The sequence below is a fragment of the Thalassophryne amazonica genome, chromosome 5, assembly GCF_902500255.1.
Source record: "Thalassophryne amazonica chromosome 5, fThaAma1.1, whole genome shotgun sequence".
In the NCBI taxonomy this organism is placed as follows: Eukaryota; Metazoa; Chordata; class Actinopteri; order Batrachoidiformes; family Batrachoididae; genus Thalassophryne; species Thalassophryne amazonica.
This window is the reverse complement of record NC_047107.1, coordinates 31,720,087-31,740,802: the sequence shown is the minus strand read 5'-3', so window position 1 is coordinate 31,740,802 and position 20,716 is coordinate 31,720,087.

The following is a 20,716-nucleotide window of genomic DNA, read 5'->3' as shown; positions in this document are numbered from 1 at the left end:
ATGACTAGATCGATGAGCCCATCTAAATCCCGCGGTTCGTCCTTGGCCACCAGGTGCTCTTTTAGGACCAGTGACAGTCCGTTTACAAAGGCAGCGCGGAGGGCAGTGCTATTCCAGCCGGATCTCGCCGCCGCGATGCGGAAGGCGACTGCATAGGCAGCTGCGCTCCGACGCCCCTGTCGTATGGACAGTAGTGCGGTTGAAGCGGACTCTCCTCTGTTGGGATGATCGAACACCGTTCTGAGCTCCCGTACAAACCCATCGTATGTATGAAGGAGCCGCGAGTGCTGCTCCCAGAGCGCTGTAGCCCAAGCGCGTGCCTCCCCGCGAAGCAGATTTATCACATAAGCTACTTTGCTAGCATCAGTCGCGTACATCACGGGACGCTGTGCGAAGACGAGCGAACACTGCATCAGAAAGTCCGCGCACGTCTCCACACAGCCTCCGTACGGCTCTGGAGGGCTTATGTATGCTTCTGGGGACGGAGGAAGGGACCGTTGAACGACCAGTGGAACGTCACTTTCACGCGCAGGGTCCTCGGGAGGGAAAGCCGCAGCGGCGCCCGAAGGGCGCGCCTCCACTTGTGCGGCGAGAGCCTCCACCCTGCGGTTTAGGAGAACGTACTGCTCGGTCATTAAATCGATCCGAGAGGTGAAGGCGGTGAGGATCCGCTGCAACTCACCGATTACCCCTCCCGAAGCCTCCGCCGCGCCTTGGTCTTCCATTGGCCGTTCAACAGCCGGTTGACGCCCCTCGGGGTCCATGACGCTGGCCGAGATATCCTGTTGTGAAAGTGTTGGAACACGGACCCACAACAGGGGGCGCAATGAACGGACAATGGAGAGAAGTAAAGAATTAGTTTTACTGTTGTGAGAAGAACACAACTAATACAACAATTAACAATTTGGAGGCGTAAGCCGAAATCTGCTGGTGTCGTGTGGGCAGGCTCGAAGGTAGGAGACGTCCGTCCTAGTTGAACCGGAACCACCCAGATCTCCTCTGCCACCGAAACCCAGAAGTACTGGAACCGCCAAGTCCCGAATTCCCAGGTGGCCACTGCCTTCGCTCGTCGGATCCGGTACTGCTGGCGGAAAAGAGCACAAACACACAGGTAGGATGCGACCGCACCCAATAGACGGAGAGGGGCAAAGCCGCCTCCACCTCTTGTCACACTTAAGCAAGAAAGGTGAGTACTTATCCAAACACTTGGCCTTCAGTAGTCTGCTGTCCTGAAAGGGTTATCAGATATTGTCACAGAATATGCTGCTGAGGTGATTACCTTAACTCAAGGCGATATCTCGGCACTGAGGTGGAGACGCTGTCCTGCTGATATACCTCCGTACTGAGTGAAGTCAGCTGTGTCCGGTAATGGGTGACAGCTGTCACCCTGGCTGCTCTCATCAGGCGGCGGCGCCCTCTGGTGCCTGGAGCCCGCACTCCAGGCAGGGCGCCCTCTGGTGGTGATGGGCCAGCAGTACCTCCTCTTCAGCGGCCCACACACAACAGGGGTGTGTAAGTTGCCCATGGCATGGGTCATCCAAGCAATGTCTTTTTCAGGGACGTCCCTGCTTATTTCAGCAAGACAATGCCAAGCCACATTCTGCACGTGTTACAACAGCGTGGTTTCGTAGTGAAAGAGTGCGGGTACTACAACCCCTGGCAAAAATTCTGGAATCACCGGCCTCGGAGGATGTTCATTCAGTTGTTTATTTTTGTAGAAAAAAAAGGAGATCACAGACATGACACAAAACTAAAGTCATTTCAAATGGCAACTTTCTGGCTTTAAGAAACACTATAAGAAATCAGGAAAAAAAAATTGTGGCAGTCAGTAACGGTTATTTTTTTAGACCAAGCAGAGGGAAAAAAATATGGACTCACTCAATTCTGAGGAAAAAATTATGGAATCACCCTGTAAATTTTCATCCCCAAAACTAACACCTGCATCAAATCAGATCTGCTCGTTAGTCTGCATCTAAAAAGGAGTGATCACACCTTGGAGAGCTGTTGCACCAAGTGGACTGACATGAATCATGGCTCCAACACGAGAGATGTCAATTGAAACAAAGGAGAGGATTATACAACTCTTAAAAGAGGGTAAATCATCACACAATGTTGCAAAAGATGTTGGTTGTTCACAGTCAGCTGTGTCTAAACTCTGGACCAAATACAAACAACATGGGAAGGTTGTTAAAGGCAAACATACTGGTAGACCAAGGAAGACATCAAAGCATCAAGACAGAAAACTTAAAGCAATATGTCTCAAAAATCGAAAATGCACAACAAAACAAATAAGGAACGAATGGGAGGAAACTGGAGTCAATGTCTGTGACCGAACTGTAAGAAACTGCCTAAAGGAAATGGGATTTACATACAGAAAAGCTAAATGAAAGCCATCATTAACACCTAAACAGAAAAAAACAAGGTTACAATTGGCTAAGGAAAAGCAATCGTGGACTGTGGATGACTGGATGAAAGTCATATTCAGTGATGAATCTCAAATCTGCATTGGGCAAGGTGATGATGCTGGAACTTTTGTTTGGTGCCGTTCCAATGAGATTTATAAAGATGACTGCCTGAAGAGAACATGTAAATTTCCACAGTCATTGATGATATGGGGCTGCATGTCAGGTAAAGGCACTGGGGAGATGGCTGTCATTACATCATCAATAAATGCACAAGTTTACGTTGATATTTTGGACACTTTTCTTATCCCATCAATTGAAAGGATGTTTGGGATGATGAAATCATTTTTCAAGATGATAATGCATCTTGCCATAGAGCAAAAACTGTGAAAACATTCCTTGCAAAAAGACACATAGGGTCAATGTCATGGACTGCAAATAGTACGGATCTTAATCCAATTGAAAAGCTTTGGTGGAAGTTGAAGAAAATGGTCCATGACAAGGCTCCAACCTGCAAAGCTGATCTGGCAACAGCAATCAGAGAAAGTTGGAGCCAGATTGATGAAGAGTACTGTTTGTCACTCATTAAGTCCATGCCTCAGAGACTGCAAGCTGTTATAAAAGCCAGAGGTGGTGCAACAAAATACTAGTGATGTGTTGAAGCGTTCTTTTGTTTTTCATGATTCCATAATTTTTTCCTCAGAATTGAGTGAGTCCATAAAAAGTAACCGTTACTGACTGCCACAATTTTTTTTTCCTGATTTCTTATAGTGTTTCTTAAAGCCAGAAAGTTGCCATTTGAAATGACTTGTTTTGTGTCATGTCTGTGATCTGCTTTTTTCTACAAAAATAAACAACTGAATGAACATCCTCCGATGCCGGTGATTCCATAATTTTTGCCAGGGGTTGTAGACTGGCCTGTCTGCAGTCCAGACCTGTCACCCATTGAAAATGTGTGAAGCACTATGAAGCGTAAAATATGACAACGGAGACCCCGGACTGTTGAACAACTGAAGTCGTACATCAAGCAAGAATAGGAAAGAATTCGACCTACAAAGCTTCAACAATTAGTGTCCTCAGTTCCCAAATGCTTATTGAGTGTTGTTTGAAGGAAAGGTGATGTAACACAGTGGTAAACATACCACTGTCCCAGCTTTTTTGAAACGTGATGCAGGCATCCTTTTCAAAACGAGCAAATATTTGCACAAAAACAAAGTTCATCAGTTTGAACATTAAATATCTTGTCTTTGTGGTGTATTCAATTGAATATAGGTTGAAAAGGATTTGCAAATCATTGTATTCTGTTTTATTTACATTTTACACAATGTCCCAACTTCATTGGAATTGGGGTTGTAATTTTTTTTAGTAACCAAGTAGAAACTCTCCCCCCTTCAAAATCTTTGAGATTTCGATATACAAAATATACAAACATTTAAATGCAGGCAATTAGCACAGAACACATAAACATCAATGTAGCATACAAAATATTAAGTCTTATCATTAAAAACAAAACAAAGAAAGAGATATACAAGGGTGTAAGGCACAGTAAACTCATCCGAGGTCTATTCTAGTCACCAAGATATTGCAGTGTATAGTCACCTTTTTTATTCTGTGTTAGTTCCAAAGTATTTGCGTACAAATAAAATTCTGTCAGAAATATTTGAAAACTCATCAAGAATAGGAGATTCTCATTTTGTTGAAGAAAAATTTGCCTTATAATCTTATAATTTTACAAATTACAAAATCCTTCCAAAACATAGATAACACAGGGCTAATAGTAAATGTGTATTTGTCTCTGATTCAGTCCCATAAAATGTTCATTTATCATCCAAGTCAGTGAACCAGGAAATTGTGTTATTACAAGGATAAATGTTGTGTAGTATTTTAAACTAAAGTTCTCATATTTTATTTGAAATGCAAAACCAGAAGGGCCACAACCATGTTGTATGCCAATTTACATCACCTAATTCTGAATTCCAGAAGCATATTCCTTTGGGGGAGAGCTTGTTATAACGCAGAAGTCTATTCCTAACATGTTTGTTTGTACATTTTCTATCAAGTATATCAATCTCCCTCAGTCTGGGATTCCATGCAAGATCTCTCTTTGTGAGGTAAGGATGATTCTGAGAAAGCTCAGAACTACACAGGAGGACCTGGTCAATGACCTGAAGAGAGCTGGGACCACAGTCATAAATATTACATTAGTAACACAAGATGCTGTCATGGTTTAAAATCCTGCAGGGCAGCAAGGTCCCCCTGCTCAAGCCAGCACATGGCCAGGCCCATCTGAAGTTCACCAGTGACCATCTGGATGATCCAGAGGAGGCATGGGAGAAGGTCATGTGGTCAGATGAGACCAGAATAGAGCTTTTTGGAATCAACTCCACTTATCATGTTTAGAGGATGAGAACAACCCCAAGAAAACCATCCCAACCATGAAGAATGGGGGTGGAAACATCATAGTCTGGGGGTGCTCTTCTGCAAAGGGGACAGGACGACTGCACCGTATTGAAGGGAGGAAGGAGGTCATGTATTGTGAGATTTTGGCAAACAACCTCCTTACCTCAGTAAGAGCACTGAAGATGGGTCATGGCTGGGTCTTCCAGCATGACAATGACCCCAAACACACAGCCAGGGCAACTAAGGAGGGGCTCCATAAGAAGCATTTCAAGGTCCTGGAGTGGCCTGGCCAGTCTCCAGACTGAAAGTATCCATATGGTTTTTGAAAAAACCATATGGATTTGAATGACATGCGATTACACCAATCATGCTTGAACCCTCGTGCGCATGCGTGAGTTTTTTCACGCGTGTCGGTGATGTCATTTCCCTGTGGGCAGGCTTTAAGTGAGCACTGGTCCAGCCCTCTTGGCTGAATTTCTTTGTTTGAGACGCTGCTCGAGACGGCGCGCGTTGCTTTATCAAACTTTTTTCGGGACCTGTGAGGGATATCTGAGTGGACACTATTCGAGAAATTCAGCTGGTTTTCGGTGAAAAGTTTAACAGCTGATGAGAGATTATGGGGTGTTTCTGTCGCTCTAAGGACCTCCCATGGAGCGGGACGTCACGCAGCGCTCCCAGGCGACGTCGTCTGGCTGTTTCGAGCTGAAATCATCCTAATTTAAGGTTCTGTTCACCCAGGAAGTTGTGAGAGAACAGAGAAGATTCAGAAGAGGCCGGCATGAGGAGTTTATGCGGACATTCCACTGTTAAAGGTCATTTTGTAATGAAAGAACGTGCGTGCAAATTTGCTGAGTCGTTTCCGTGACGACACCGCAAATCTGTGTGCGCCGCGACAGGAAAAACACCTCCGTGTTGAAAACCATTTGTAAAATTCAGGCGGCTTTTGATGGCTTTCAACAAGTGAGTAACTGAGAAATTGTTTAACAGTTGGGCATGTTCCAACTTGCCCGTTAAGTTTTCCAACGGAGGTGTTTTTCCTGTCGCGACCCCCCGCGGTCGGGTCCGGCCCGACATGCGAATCTGCCCGCACGTTCTTTCATTACAAAATGACCTTTAACAGTGGAATGTCCGCATAAACTCCTCATGCCGACTTCTTCTGAAAGTTCTCTGTTCTCTGACGACTTACTGGGTCAGCAGAGCCTGAAATGTGGAAGTTTTCAACTTGAAACAGTGAGATGACGCCGCCTCAGAGCGCAGATCGCCGTCAGGCACCGTGGGCCGTCCTTAAAGCGACACTACCAGACCAAAATCTCTCATCAGCCGTTAAAATTTTCAACGAAAACCAGCTGAATTTATCGAATGGTGTCCACTCAGTTGTGCCTTACAGTTTTGAAAAAAATTTTATCAAACAAAGCAGCAGTCTGAGCCATTCCTAAACAATGAAAAAAATCGACGAGAGGGTGGGCGACTCCTCACTCAAAGACTGCCCACAGGCGAATGACGTAACCGACAAGCGTGAAAAAACTCTTGCATGCCCACGAGGGTTCAAGCATGTCTGATGTAATCACACGTGATTCAAATCCATATGGTTTTTGAAAAAAATAATAAGGTCGGATACTTTTCTAATAGACCTCGTATTTGCAGCAGTAACATACAAATTATTAAAAAATCATACATTGTGATTTACGGATTTTTTTTTTTTTTTTTTTTTTTAGATTATGTCTCTCACAGTGGACATGCACCTAAGATGAAAATTTCAGACCCCTCCATGATTTCTAAGTGGGAGAACTTGCAAAATCGCAGGGTGTTCAAATACTTATTTTCCTCATTGTATATGTGTGTGTGTGTATATATATATATATATATATATATATATGTGTGTGTGTGTGTGTGTGTGTGTATGTATGTATGGGTGCGTATATGTATACGTATATACAGCTTATATATTTATCTTAGCTCATATACATTCTGTACAGTTTGTAACATTGTTATAGTGTAAAGTTTTTATTATATATTATTTGTTTTACTGCTCTATTTTTTTTTTTTTTTGTCTTTTATGTTAGCACCAAGTACCGCAGCAATTTCCTAATGTTGTGAACTTGTTCACTCATATGGCAATAAAACTTTTCTGATTCTGATTCTGATTACTGCATGTGTCTGATGTCAGCAACATATGGTGGGTGTGCTGAGGGCTGATATAAAAGCACATGTTCATGTAAATATGAAAATATTTGAGTTGACTTAATGAACACTTTAGCAGGTTGGTGGCCAAGTGGTTAGTGCGCTTGGTTTAGGTACAGAAGGTTCCTGGTTCAAACCCCACACCTGACACATTTCTCCATGTAATGTGAAGATGCATCTGGCTTGTGGCGTAAAACTTGTGCCAAATCAACATGCAGCTCTGCTGTGGAGACCCCGAGTGAAAAACAAGGGAGCAGCTGAAGGGACTTAATGAACGCTTTAATTTAATTGTAATTATGAGTTACAAGTAAGCATGTAATCAAAACTTTTAAGTTCTGGAAACAATTGACTTTTAAGTTTCTGAACTCAAAAATTTTTGTGGCAATTGATTTCCTCAATATTTTTCAGTTCTGCTAACTTGTTCGGGTTTACAGTGCATCTCTAACAAACTGTAGTTCTTGTGATGACATCAACCATACATCTATACGAGACTACACTAAGCGTTTTGTTATTTTTTTTGTTGTTGTTGTTGTTTACTAGTTCATGTATTGGTTGATGCAATAAATTTATGTGATGGTCCTGATTCAAGTTGTGGACCTCAATGTTGGTCTCATTAACTGACTCGTGACAATCCCCCTCCCAAGATAGATAATGAAAATACAGCAGAAAGAGATTAATGACCTTTTCCTGACCAAAAACACTGGAAGGCATTTAGATCGGGCATCAGAAATACCAACTCAGAATTATCGACTTCCATTCACAAAATGCAGCATAAGTAATATGGGCATATGTAGTTGGCAGCTGATATAGTTTGATTGGTGATTGGTAGGTGCTTTTAAAATCATCCATCCATCCATCCATCCATTTTCTTCCTCTTCATCCAAGGTCGGGTAGCGGGGGCAGCAACTCAAGCAAAGACGCCCAGACCTCCCAATCCACACACACCTCCCCCAGCTCCTCCGGGGGAACTCTGAGGTGTTCCCAAGCCAGCTGCAAGACGTAGTCCCTCCAGCGTGTCCTGGGTCTTCCCGGGGGCCTCCTCCCGATGGGACATGCCCGGAACACCTCTCCAGCGAGGCGTCCACGGGGCGTCCGAAAAAGATGCGCGAGCCACCTCAGGTAGCTCCTTTCGACATGGAGGAGCAGTGGCTAGACTCTGAGCTTCTCCCGAGCGACCAAGCTCCTCACCCTATCTCTAAGGGAGCGCCCAGCCACCCTGCGGAGGAAACTCATCTCGGCAGCTTGTACTCGCAATCTTGTTCTTTTGGTCATGAGCCAGATCTCATGACCATAGGTGAAGGTCGGAACGTAAATCAATCGGTAAATCGAGAGCTTTTCTCCCCTGCTCAGCTCTCTCTTCTCCACGATGGGCCGATACAGCAACCGCATCACTGCAGATGCTACACCGATCCTGCACTGATGCTGCTTTTAAAATCATTCATTTAATATTTGAACATGTTACCCAATACTTATATTGATCAAAAGGTAATCACATCATCTCTTCTATACCAACATGTGAAGTGGTGAATAACAAGATGCTTGTTTTTAGTTTTGGACTTATCCTGTCTGAAAGAATGTGGATATAATCATTGACTCACTCACTCAGATTACTGATATATCATACTCACTCCTCACACAAACCTACTGGGTGTTTCCCTGTTAGTATCTGGGTGTTGTTAAAAGAACACTGCCCCTTTCTCATTATTACCGCGTCTTCCCTCCTCCTGTTCACTTATGAGTTTGTAATAAGGCCTCTCCCTTGTCTCTTCATCTCTATGACGGAGTGTTAAGACTCCAACAGGAGGCATAAATGAAAAGGGTTTTAATAGTAAATGGACTGCATTTATTTAGCTCTTTTCCATGTACATCAGAAGCTCAAAGCACTTTATAGTAATGACTCACATTCACCCATACACTCTCAAACTTATGTCAGGGTGCGGCTATGGAAGGCACTCACTACACACTGGGAGCAACTTGGGGATTAAGGACTTGCCCAAGGGCCCTCAGTGATTTTCTAACCAGACGGGGGTTTGAACCGGTTCTCTTGGTTCTTGGTGATGGGTGTTACTTTCTCTCTCTCTCTCTCTGGCCTCGCCCTGGTTCTGGTGCTTTCCATGCACACCTGCTTCTGATTGGCTGATTACCACCTGGGGTTATATAAGCTCACTGGGTGTGTTTGTCCCTTGCCAGTTTGTCGTGCTTTGTGCCTTCATTCCAGCTCTGTACCTGCGTTCCATAGTCCTGCCTGCCACATTGTGTATGCCTGACCTCCAGCCTGTTGCTTCGACCATGCCTGATTGCCTGATGTTTTTTTGTACTGCTGCTTTTTCTGGACCGTTTACTTGTGTACTGACCTCTGCTATCCTCGACAGCCTTTTAAAAACCAGAGCTGTTTGTTTGAGCCATGCATTTGTGTCCTGCAATTCCTGACCATCCAGCCTGATAGCCTTCAACTAACAGCTAGGCAGTGTGGTCACAGTTTGATGTAGACGTGTGCCAGATCCTGGAGACCACAGCCAAGGGGGAGGTGGACCGGCAGCTTGAGACTCTAGGCCCCATGACACAAGCATGTCTTTGACTCACGCACTAGCACGATTTGTGTCGTGCTAGAGAGTAAACCCGTCTTTAACGGGTGCAGACAGGACGCGAGAGGGGAGCTGGTGTGTGCTATTGCACACAGAGAATTTTGAAATGTACAAAAAAATCTTTCACGAATAAATGTCATGCTATGTGGCGCGATCTAATCGCCAACGTGATGTGCAGCTTGTCAGGTGAAGTAAAGAAGAAGTGAACAGTGCGAGTGGTGATGTCAGCGGATCGCATCAGAGCGCAGCTCATCTAAACGATTATAACAAGAAGTTAAATCTGTTATAAACATACTTTAACAGTTGCACACAAGAAGGAAAGAACACACAACTGTTTTACCAAGCCATGACAATGTAAACATGACAAATAATTACCTTTTTAGATGGCTCAAAATGGTTTCTGTAGCTTGTTGGCTGAAGCTGGAGCGCTCCTCTGTGATTCATGAAGTGATTACAGCCATTTTCAATGGCCAATTTGCAGAGAAAATGATTAATCTGACACAAAATAATTGTTTTATATACACAGCGTCCAGCGCAGAGCATGTGGCAGCCAGTAGAACAAAGAACAGCATCCAGCTGGCAACACAGCAGGTGGGATCATCACGACGACGCGCGTGCAATTGCGTGAATCAAAGACATGCTCGTGTTAGGGGGCCTTAAGACTGCAATCATAGTCAACTATGCAGCTGAGAGGTTTGGCCACAGTGAGACCAGGAACTCCAAGACCAACTACACAATGAACCATAGAGCCACCCAGATCCACAGACTGCATCAAGCACTTGGAAGCCTCAGAAAACAGCACAAGGTAAGTAGTGAAGAGGAAAAACAACCACTTACTGAGCTTTGCAACTGTCAGGCGTGGCACAAACCGAGCAGAACACAAATGCAAAATGCTCACAAACAGACTGGTGTAAGAAAAAGGTTTAATTACAAGCTGGGATTCGGTACACAGGAGGTCCAGTAGCGATGGCAAAGGTACAGACAGATGTGAGGCTGAGGCTTGGTCCAAAAAACAGGCTGTGGTCAAAAAACACGGCGTGGAGGTAATCAGAGGCAAAGACAAGTACAAGGTCGAGGGCAAAACAAGGTCAGATACCGGCAGGCTGAATACAAGGCAAAACAAGGCAAGGACGTGAGTGCTGGAATTTGAAATCATTCAACAATCGAGCAAGGGACTGTGAGACTGTGAGGGCTTAAATAATTGGTGATGTAATTAGTGGAACAAGACACAGGTGTCAGGGAAGGTTCTGGAAGGGGGTGTGACCAGGGAAGACAAAGGTAAGTGCAAGAGAGTGAAGGCAGGAAAACACAGTGGAGTGATGAAAGTAACAAAGACACGTGAGCAAGTGCAAGAGCGGGAGTGAGTGAAAATACAAAGCAGACAAACAAAGTGTGAGACAAAAACACAATGGCTGGTGCAGTGATATGGAGTGGGAACATATTTGGGCTGGCATGAAAGAAACCTAGAACAATGAACAGAGCTAAAACAGAATCATATAAACCAGACCTGACAGAACTAAGATGGCAGTAAACAAAGAAATCAATTATCTTAACTATAAGCGGAGTGAGATGGATCAAAATATAAAAGTGAATGCAATAAACAATGGTGAGATGACAGTATAAACTAAGACTGAATAATGAACAGAATGACAGCCAGTGACTATAAGCTATAAATAAAAGGACTTAACAGATAAATAATAAATGGAACATAATCAGAGATAAATAATGACCAATACCTGTGACAAAAGCAAAATACCAAAAATGTGATAAACCGAACTGTAGACCAAAGCATAAATGAACAGAAACAAACTAGGACTGAAGTGACTTAAGTGAACATGAATGACAAATACCAGGATAACAGAAACAAAACTAATGATAACATAAGCATGACAACCTGACATAAACATGAAACAAGACCAGACATAACCTAAGCGGGACTATACATGACTAAAAGACAAAAGGCTCAGAACATGAAAGAGGAAAAAACAAAGTCCAGAATCAGAACAGCTGGCCCAAATGGGCCAGATCATGACAGCAACGTCTTGAGGAAGAAGCTCATGTCATTGCACCGGGTAGAGTGGCATCGAAGACGAGGGAAGGAAAGAGCGAGGAAGTGCACTGTGTTCATCTCCAACCCTTTTGCCTTCACTAAGAAGCTGCTAGGGGTCAAGTGCAGCAGCTACCTCATGTGCTCACCTGAGGACGCAAATGCCTTCGTGCATAACATCCTGTTCGACTCAGACAGACACCAGGAGCTTGGTCCACAGAGGGCTCTTATTAGCCCACAGCCTCCAACATTGGATTTTGTTATGAAAGAGCTCAGTTGGTCTGAGATCCAGGAGGTTGTGAAGCAAGCCAGAACATCTTCAGCCCCAGGCCTTAGTTGTGTGCCATACATTGTGTACAAGTGCTGCCCGCAACTCCTTCAGCACCTTTGGAAGATCTTGAAGGTGATCTGGTGCAGGGGAAAAGTAGCAGGTCAATGGAGATGCGCACAGGGTGTGTGGAACCCCAAGGAAGAGGACTCCAAGAACATCAGCGAGTTCAGAACCATCTCACTGCTAAGTGTTCAAGGCAAGATTTTCTTCAGCGTCCTGTCGTGATGACTAACAGAGTTCCTTCTGAAGAACAGTTACATTGACACCTCTGTTCAAAAGGGTGGGATCCCTGGAGTGCCCGGCTGTTTGGAGCATATTGGTGTGGTGACACAACTCATCAGGGAGGCTCGCGAAGGGAAAGGAGATCTCACTGTATTCTGGCTGGACCTCGCTAATGCATATGGCTCCATACCTCACAAACTTGTTGAGCTCACTCTCCATCGACATTATGTTTCCAGCAAAATCACAGGCCTTATCCTGGATTACTACAACAATTTCAGGCTGAGTCACTACTGGGTCAGGTACATTACACTGGCATCGACTTGAGAGAGGAATAGTAACAGGCTGATCATCTCAGTTATACTTTTTGCCCTTGCCATGAACATGATAGTCAGGTCAGCAGAGGTGGAGTGCAGGGGACCTGTGACAAAATCAGGAGTTTGCCAGCCCCCCATATGAGCCTTTATGGATGATCTAACAGTCACCACCACATCTGTCCCAGGCAGTAGGACAGGCCTAGAGAAAGGCCCAGAGAAGCTCATCATCTAGACAAGGATGAGCTTTAAGCCAACAAAATCAAGGTCTTTAGTGCTCAAGAGGGGAAAAGTAGGGGACAAGTTCCGCTTCACATTGTCTGGAGTTGCCATCCCATCCATCACAGAGCAGCCAGTTAAGAGCCTTGGGAAGCACTTTGACTGTAGCCTCAAAGATTCTGTGGCTATCCAAAAAACCTGCAAAGAGCTTGATGACTGCCTGAGTCGGGTTGACAGGTCAGGCCTGCCAGGGAGATTCAAGGCTTTGATTTACCAGCATTCCATCTTGCCCCGGATCCTGTGGTCTCTGCTGGTGTACACAATACCCATAACAATAGTCGAGGCCATGGAGAGAAAGATCAGCAGCTACCTATGAAGATGGCTTGGCCTACCACGCTGTTTGAGCAGCTACACCCTTATGGTATAAGTAACATCCTGCACCTCCCATTCAGGGGACTCGCTGAAGAGTTCATGGTGTCCAGGACACGGAAAGTCTTGCAGTACAGGGAATCCAGGGATTTAAAGGTGGCAGTGGAAGAAGGCACTGGTGGGGTCCATAGAAGGCATTGGCTACTTCCCAGTAACCAGGGTGGACAAGGCCCAGGGCAAGGAATGACAAGGTCTTGTTCAGGAGGAAGTGCGGGCAGGCGTCAAGGAAGAACGAGCTAGCAGGATGGTGGGAATGGGGCAACAAGGAGCTTGGACTAAATGGGAGAATGTTCTGCAACGAAAGATCACCTGGTCCAACATCTGGAAAGCAGACCTCCGGTGCATTATGTTTTTAGTCCAGGCTGTTTATGACATCCTACCAAGCCCAGCTAACCTCCATGTCTTGGGCAAGACACAATCACCAGCCTGCCCCCAGTGTCCGGGATGGGGAACCCTGGAACACCTCCTCAGCAGCTGCCCAAAAGCCCTCGGAGACGGGTGCTACGGCTATTAACACCATGAAGGGTCACCACAAGCTGAAGACCATCAGGTTCCATTAGAGTCAGAGAGAAGCCCAGCACTCAACCACGGGTGAAGTCTGGCCTCCTCACTTCCTCCACTGACTGACAACTAGAAGTGGATTTGGGCAAACAGCTGAAGTTCCCAGCCAGCAACATCTACACGGCTTCGACCAGACATGATCATTATGTCAAATTCCACCAAACAGCTGATCATTCTGGAACTCACAGTGCCCTGGGAAGAGTGCATGGAAGAGGCCAATGAGAGGAAGTGTGCCAAATACCAGCAGCTGATGGACGAAGCAGGAGGCAAGGTTGGAAAATGCACTACGAACCTCTGGAGGTGGGCTGCTGAGGATTTGCAGGGCACTCTCTCTGCAAAGTTCTCACGCTGCTGGGCGTCTCTGGGGAGGCAAAGAGGAAGGCCATCTAGTCTGCAACTGATGCTGCAGGGATGTGGCTATGGATCAAGAGGGCAGATCCGTGGGCAAATGCTGCTGGAACACAGGCAGGAGTCTGATCAACCCTGGTCGGGTCGGCTGGGGGAGGGTGTCTGATGTTGTAAGACCTGAAACACCCAGTGACCCCAGGTTACATCACTGATGATGTCTCCCAGTGCATCCGCAAGATGTATCTTTGATCTAAAAGTTTTTGCAGTGTGCCTGCCAATTACATTTTGATCATGGATCAAATACATTTAGCAGAAAAGTCTACAAATATGACCAGCTTTACAACACGAAGTCAGAAAAAGATGCTCAAATGGATCACAATTCATGGAGGGAAACAGTACGTACAGTACCATTGGTTTGGAAGTTGATGATTGTAGAAAAAAGTGGAGTTTGTTGAGGGACAATTTGATCCAGAAAAAAAAAAAACATTGTTGTCGTTGCAAATTGCATAAAGACACGAGGAAGAACTTTAAAAGGGTCATACGCATACTGACGTGATTGCATTGCCACAGAGCTGGAAAAGCATAAATCAGGCTTTAGGATTTTAAGGTACCACTCCACAGCGTACTTAGTAAAAAGAATGACTTGACTAAATGTAATCTTTTTAATGCACATAATGTCCAACGCTTAATTAAGTTTATTTTTTTCAGATGAAGTTTTGACCCGGTGATTAAATGAGGCAGGTCCCGATTCAAGGTCAGGCATTTAATCAAGGAAATACGTAAGTGTAATTGGTGCTGGGGATTTCCTGTAGATTGTTCGGTGCAATCTGACTGTAACTAATCCATTACATACATACAGTATAACAGATTTTGTCCATTTTATACAGATTAGATTATAACGGGCAAAATTCACCGGTCCACTGAGTTTTACAGTACATATTACAAGGCAAGTGACCTCTGTGTACGTGTATGCATGTGTGCGTGTGTATAACTTCGATCATGGAGAAACTACGGAGAGCTGACGTTTGCTGTTTGGTCTGCTTATGTTACAATCATATCCCAGTTTTTCCAAAACAATATATCTGACATATAATTCTCTGGTCAGGCAAAAGGAGTTCAGCAATGCTGTAACATCAAATTTTGTTACATTACAGCCTTATTCCAAAATGGAGTAAATTAATTTTCCCTCTCAAGAATCTACTCACAACACCCCATAATGACAACATGAAAAAAGGTTTTTTTAACCTGTTATTTTTGTAATCTAGACATCCTAAGCTTTCTAATGACACCAAATGTATAGAGTTGTGGGGGTGCACATGGGACCATGCTGTCCCATGGTCTATGTGGGACAGTGTCACTGACAACTTTGGCACGAATGCCAGGAGTCATGTTTGGAGGAAACCAGGCACCATCCCCACAGTGAAGCATGGTGGTGGCAGCATCATGCTGTGGGGATGTTTTTCAGCGGCAGGAACTGGGAGACTAGTCATGATTGAGGGAAAGAAAATGCAGCAATGTACAGAAACAGCAACATGGTGGTTTAGTGGTTAGCACTGGTGCCACTGCCTCACAGCAAGAAGGTCATGGGATTGTTTCCTGCCTTTTCTGTGTGGAGTTTGCATGCTCTCCCTGTGTCTGCGTGGGTTTCCTCCAGGCACTCTGGTTTCCTCCCACAATCAAAAACATGCTTATTTAGGGTCTTCTCTTTTCTCTGCCCTTGACCAAGGCAACGTCTCTACATCTGGAGTTGGTTCCTAGGCACTAGATTGTGGCTCCCCACTGCTCCTAGTGGTTGGATTGTGTCTAACTGTAATTAGGATGGGTTCAATGCAGTGGAGAATTTCATTGTATGTAACTCAACAAAAATATAAACGCAACACTTTTGGTTTTGCTCCCATTTTGTATGAGATGAACTCAAAGATCTAAAACTTTTTCCACATATACAATATCACCATTTCTCTCAAATATTGTTCACAAACCAGTCTAAATCTGTGATAGTGAGCACTTCTTCTTTGCTGAGATAATCCATCCCACCTCACAGGTGTGCCACATCAAGATGCTGATTAGACACCATGATTAGTGCACAGGTGTGCCTTAGACTGCCCACAATAAAAAGCCACTCTGAAAGGTGCAGTTTTATCACACAGCACAATGCCACAGATGTCGCAAGATTTGAAGGAGCGTGCAATTGGCATGCTGACAGCAGGAATGTCAACCAGAACTGTTGCTCGTGTATTGAATGTTCATTTCTCTACCATAAGCCATCTCCAAAGGCGTTTCAGAGAATTTGGCAGTACATCCAACCAGCCTCACAACCGCAGACCACGTGTAACCACACCAGCCCAGGACCTCCACATCCAGCATGTTCACCTCCATGATCGTCTGAGACCAGCCACTCGGACAGCTGCTGGAACAATCGGTTTGCATAACCAAAGAATTTCTACACAAACTGTCAGAAACTGTCTCAGGGAAGCTCATCTGCATACTCGTCATCCTCATCGGGGTCTCGACCTGACTCCAGTTCGTCGTCGTAACCGATTTGAGTGGGCAAATGCTCACATTTGCTGCCGTTTGGCACGTTGGAGAGGTGTTCTCTTCACGGATGATGCGAAGGAGATGTGTTGCACTGCATGAGGCAAATGGTGGTCACACCAGATACTGACTGGTATCCCCCCCCAATAAAACAAAACTGCACCTTTCAGAGTGGCCTTTTATTGTGGGCAGTCTAAGGCACACCTGTGCACTAATCATGGTGTCTAATCAGCATCTTGGTATGGCACACCTGTGAGGTGAGATGGATTATCTCAGCAAAGGAGAAGTGCTCACTATCACAGATTTCGACTGGTTTGTGAACAATATTTGAGGGAAATGGTGATATTGTGTATGTGGAAAAAGTTTTAGATCTTTGAGTTCATCTCATACAAAATGGGAGCAAAACCAAAAGTGTTGCGTTTATATTTTTGTTGAGTATATATATGTACAATGACAATAAAGCCTCTATTCTATTCTACGTATTAAACATTCTGGGACTTCCGGTGATGACACCATACTGAGAGGTGCGAGGTCAGATAGCTCTGGACCAAACCACCGCTAAAGTGATATTTTTAAGATACATTTGCATGTTAGTGTGAGTACAGTCAAAGTTTTTGGCATCACAACAATGTCTGGGAAAGGTATGGCTTTGGAAGGCACAGACAAACAGAAGGATCCAAAAGGTTCCTGCAGGCAAGTTAATACCGAAGCTCGCTCCAAAGATGGTGATGCTAATGAGGATAACACTAGCGATATTAAACCATGTACGCAAGCGGACTTGCTTCAGTCAAATCCGACATTACTCATGCCCTTGGACCAAACAAACACCATTCTGACAAAAAAATGGAACAAATTTTTTGGGGCCAATTTTCATGTCCGAGGCTTACGTTGCAAACATTCAGAAAAACACGCAATTTTTTCTCAAATTACCATTTTCACGGGATTTTTTCAGTCAAATCTGACATTACTCATGCCATTGGACCAAACAAACACCATTTTGACAAAAAATGGAACAAAATTTTTTTGGGCCAATTCTTGCCGAAATTCACGTTTTCCCAGGATTTTTTTTTCAGTCAAATCCAACATTACTCATGCCACTGGACCAAACGAACACCATTCTGCCAAAAAAAATGCAACAAAAAAAAAATTTTTGGCCAATTTTCAGGCTTACGTCGCAAACGTTCAGAAAAACACGCAATTTTTGCTCAAATTCCCATTTTCATGGGATTTTTTCAGTCAAATCTGACATTACTCATGTCATTGGACCAAACGAACACCATTCTGACAAAAAAATGCAACAAAAAAAAGTTTTGGCCAGTTTTCAGGCTTACGTCACAAATGTTAAGAAAAACAAACAATTTTTGCCAAAATTCACGTTTTCACTGGATTTTTTCAGTCAAATCCAACATTACTCATGCCATTGGACCAAATGAACACAATTCTGACAAAAAATGGAATAAAATTTTTTTTGGGCAAATATTCATGTCCGGGGCTTACGTCAAAAAAATATTCAGAAAAACACACAATTTTTGCCCAAATTCCCCTTTTCACTGGATTTTTTTCAGTCAAATCTGACATTACTCATACCATTGGACCAAACGAACACCATTCTGAACAAAAAATGGAACAAAACAGTTTTTGGTCAGTTTTCATGTCCGGGGCTGACGTCGCAAACATTCAGAAAAACACACAATATTGCCCAAATTCCCATTTTCACTGGATTTTTTTTAGTCAAATCCGACTTTACTCATGCCATTGGACCAAACGAACTCCATTTTGACAAAAAATGGAACAAAAAATCTTTTGGCCCATTTTCATGTCCAGGGCTTATGTCACAAACATTCAGAAAAAAAAAATGCAATTTTTGCCCAAATTTACGTTTTCACTGGATTTTCTTCAGTCAAATCCAACATTACTCATGCCATTGGACCAAATGAACACCATTCTGACAAAAAAATGGAACAAATTTTTTTTTGGCAAATTTTCATGTCGAGCACCCGATGGAGCAGCATGTAGAGCTGGTCCAGCGTGCCGCAACCAGGACGAAAACCACACTGCTCCTCCTGAATCTGAGGTTCAACTATCGGTCGAATTCTCCTCTCCAGTACTCTTGAATAGACCTTACCGGGAGGCTGAGAAGTGTGATCCCCTGTAGTTGGAACACACCCTCCGGTCCCCCTTCTTAAACAGAGGGACCACCACCCTGGTCTGCCAATCCAGAGGCACTGTCCCTGACCGCCATGCGATGTTGCAGAGGCGTGTCAGCCAAGACAGTCCCACAACATCCAGAGACTACTCAGGATGGATTTCATCCACCCCAGGAGCCTTGCCACCGAGGAGCTTTCTAACCACCTCGGTGACTTCAGCCTGGGTAATGGATGAGTCTGCCTCTGACTCCCCAGTCTCTGATTCCTCTTCGGAAGACGTGACGATGGGATTGAGGAGATCCTCGAAGTATTCCTTCCACCACCCGGTAACATCCCCAGTCAGGGTCAACAGCTCCCCACCCGCACCGTAAACAGTGCTGGTGGAGAGCTGCTTCCGCCTCCTGAGGTGTCAGATGGTTTGTCAGAATTTCTTCCAGGCCGACCGATAGTCCTCCTCCATGGCCTCCCCGAACTCCTCCCAAACCCGAATTTTTACCTCTGCAACAGCACGGGCTGCGGCATGCTTGGCCTGCCGGTACCTGTCAGCTGCCTCCGGGGTCCCACCTACCAACAAAGACAAGTAGGACTCCTTCAGCTTGACAGCATCCCTTACTTCTGGCGTCCACCACCGGGTTCGAGGATTGCCACCACGACAGGCACCAGAGACCTTGCGACCACAGCTATGAGCAGCCACATTGACAATGGAGGTGGAGAACATGGTCCACTCTGCCTCCATATCTCCAACCTCCCCCGGGATCTGGGAGAAGCTCTCCCGGAGGTGGGAGTTAAAGACCTCACTGACAGGGGATTCCGCCAGTCATTCCCAGCAGACCCTCACGATACGTTTGGGTCTGCCTGGTCTGACCGGCTTTCTCCCCTCCCAGCAGATCCAACTCATCACCAGGTGGTGACCGGTCGACAGCTCAGCCCCTCTCTTCACTCGGGTGTCCGAGACACGTTGCCGAAGGTCAGATGATACGACTACAAAGTCGATCATCGACCTCTACCTCAGGGTGTCCTGGTGCCACGTGCACTTATGGACACCCTTGTGCTCGAACATGGTGTTCATGATGGACAAACTGTGACTAGCACAGAAGTCCAACAACTGAACACCACTCGGGTTCAGATTGGGGAGGCCGTGCTTCCCGATCACCCCCCTCCAGGTCTCACTGTTGCTGCCCACGTGGGCAGTGAAATCCCCCAGGAGAACAATGGAGTCCCCAGTTGGAGTGCTATCGAGTACCCCTCCCAGGGACTCCAAGAAGGTTGGGTACTCTGCACTGCCGCTCGCCCTGTAGGCTGAGACTACAGTGAGAGACCTGTCCCCGACTCGAAGGCGTAGGGACACGACCCTCTCATTCACCGGAGTCCACATGTGCTTTTTGGATCTGGAGAAGGTGTTTGATCATGTCCCTTGGGGCACCCTGTGGGGGGGTGCTCCGGGAGTACGGGGTCCAGGGTCCTTTGCTAAGGGCTATCCGGTCCTTGTACGACTGCAGCAGGAGCTTGGTTCGCATTGCTGGTCGTAAGTCAAACCTGTTTCCAGTGCACGTTGGCCTCCACCAGGGCTGCCCTTTGTCACCGGTTCTGTTCATTATCTTTATGGACAGAATTTCTAGGCGCAGCCAGGGTGTAGAGGGGGTCTGCTTTTGGAACCACAGAATCTCGTTTCTGCTGTTTGCGGATGATGTGGTTCTGTTGGCTTCGTCAAATCAGGACCTTCAGCATGCACTGGGGCAGTTTGCAGTCGAGTGTGAAGCGTCCGGCATGAAAATCAGCACCTCCAAATCCGAGTCCATGGTTCTCGACCGGAAAAAGGTGCTTTGCCCTCTTCAGGTTGGTGGAGTGTCCTTGCCTCAAGTGGAGGAGTTTAAGTATCTTGGGGTGTTGTTCAAGAGCAAGGGACGGATGGAGGGTGAGATCGACAGACAGATCGGTGCAGCGTCTGCAGTGATGCGGTCGCTGTATCGGACCATCGTGGTGAAGAGAGAGCTGAGTAGT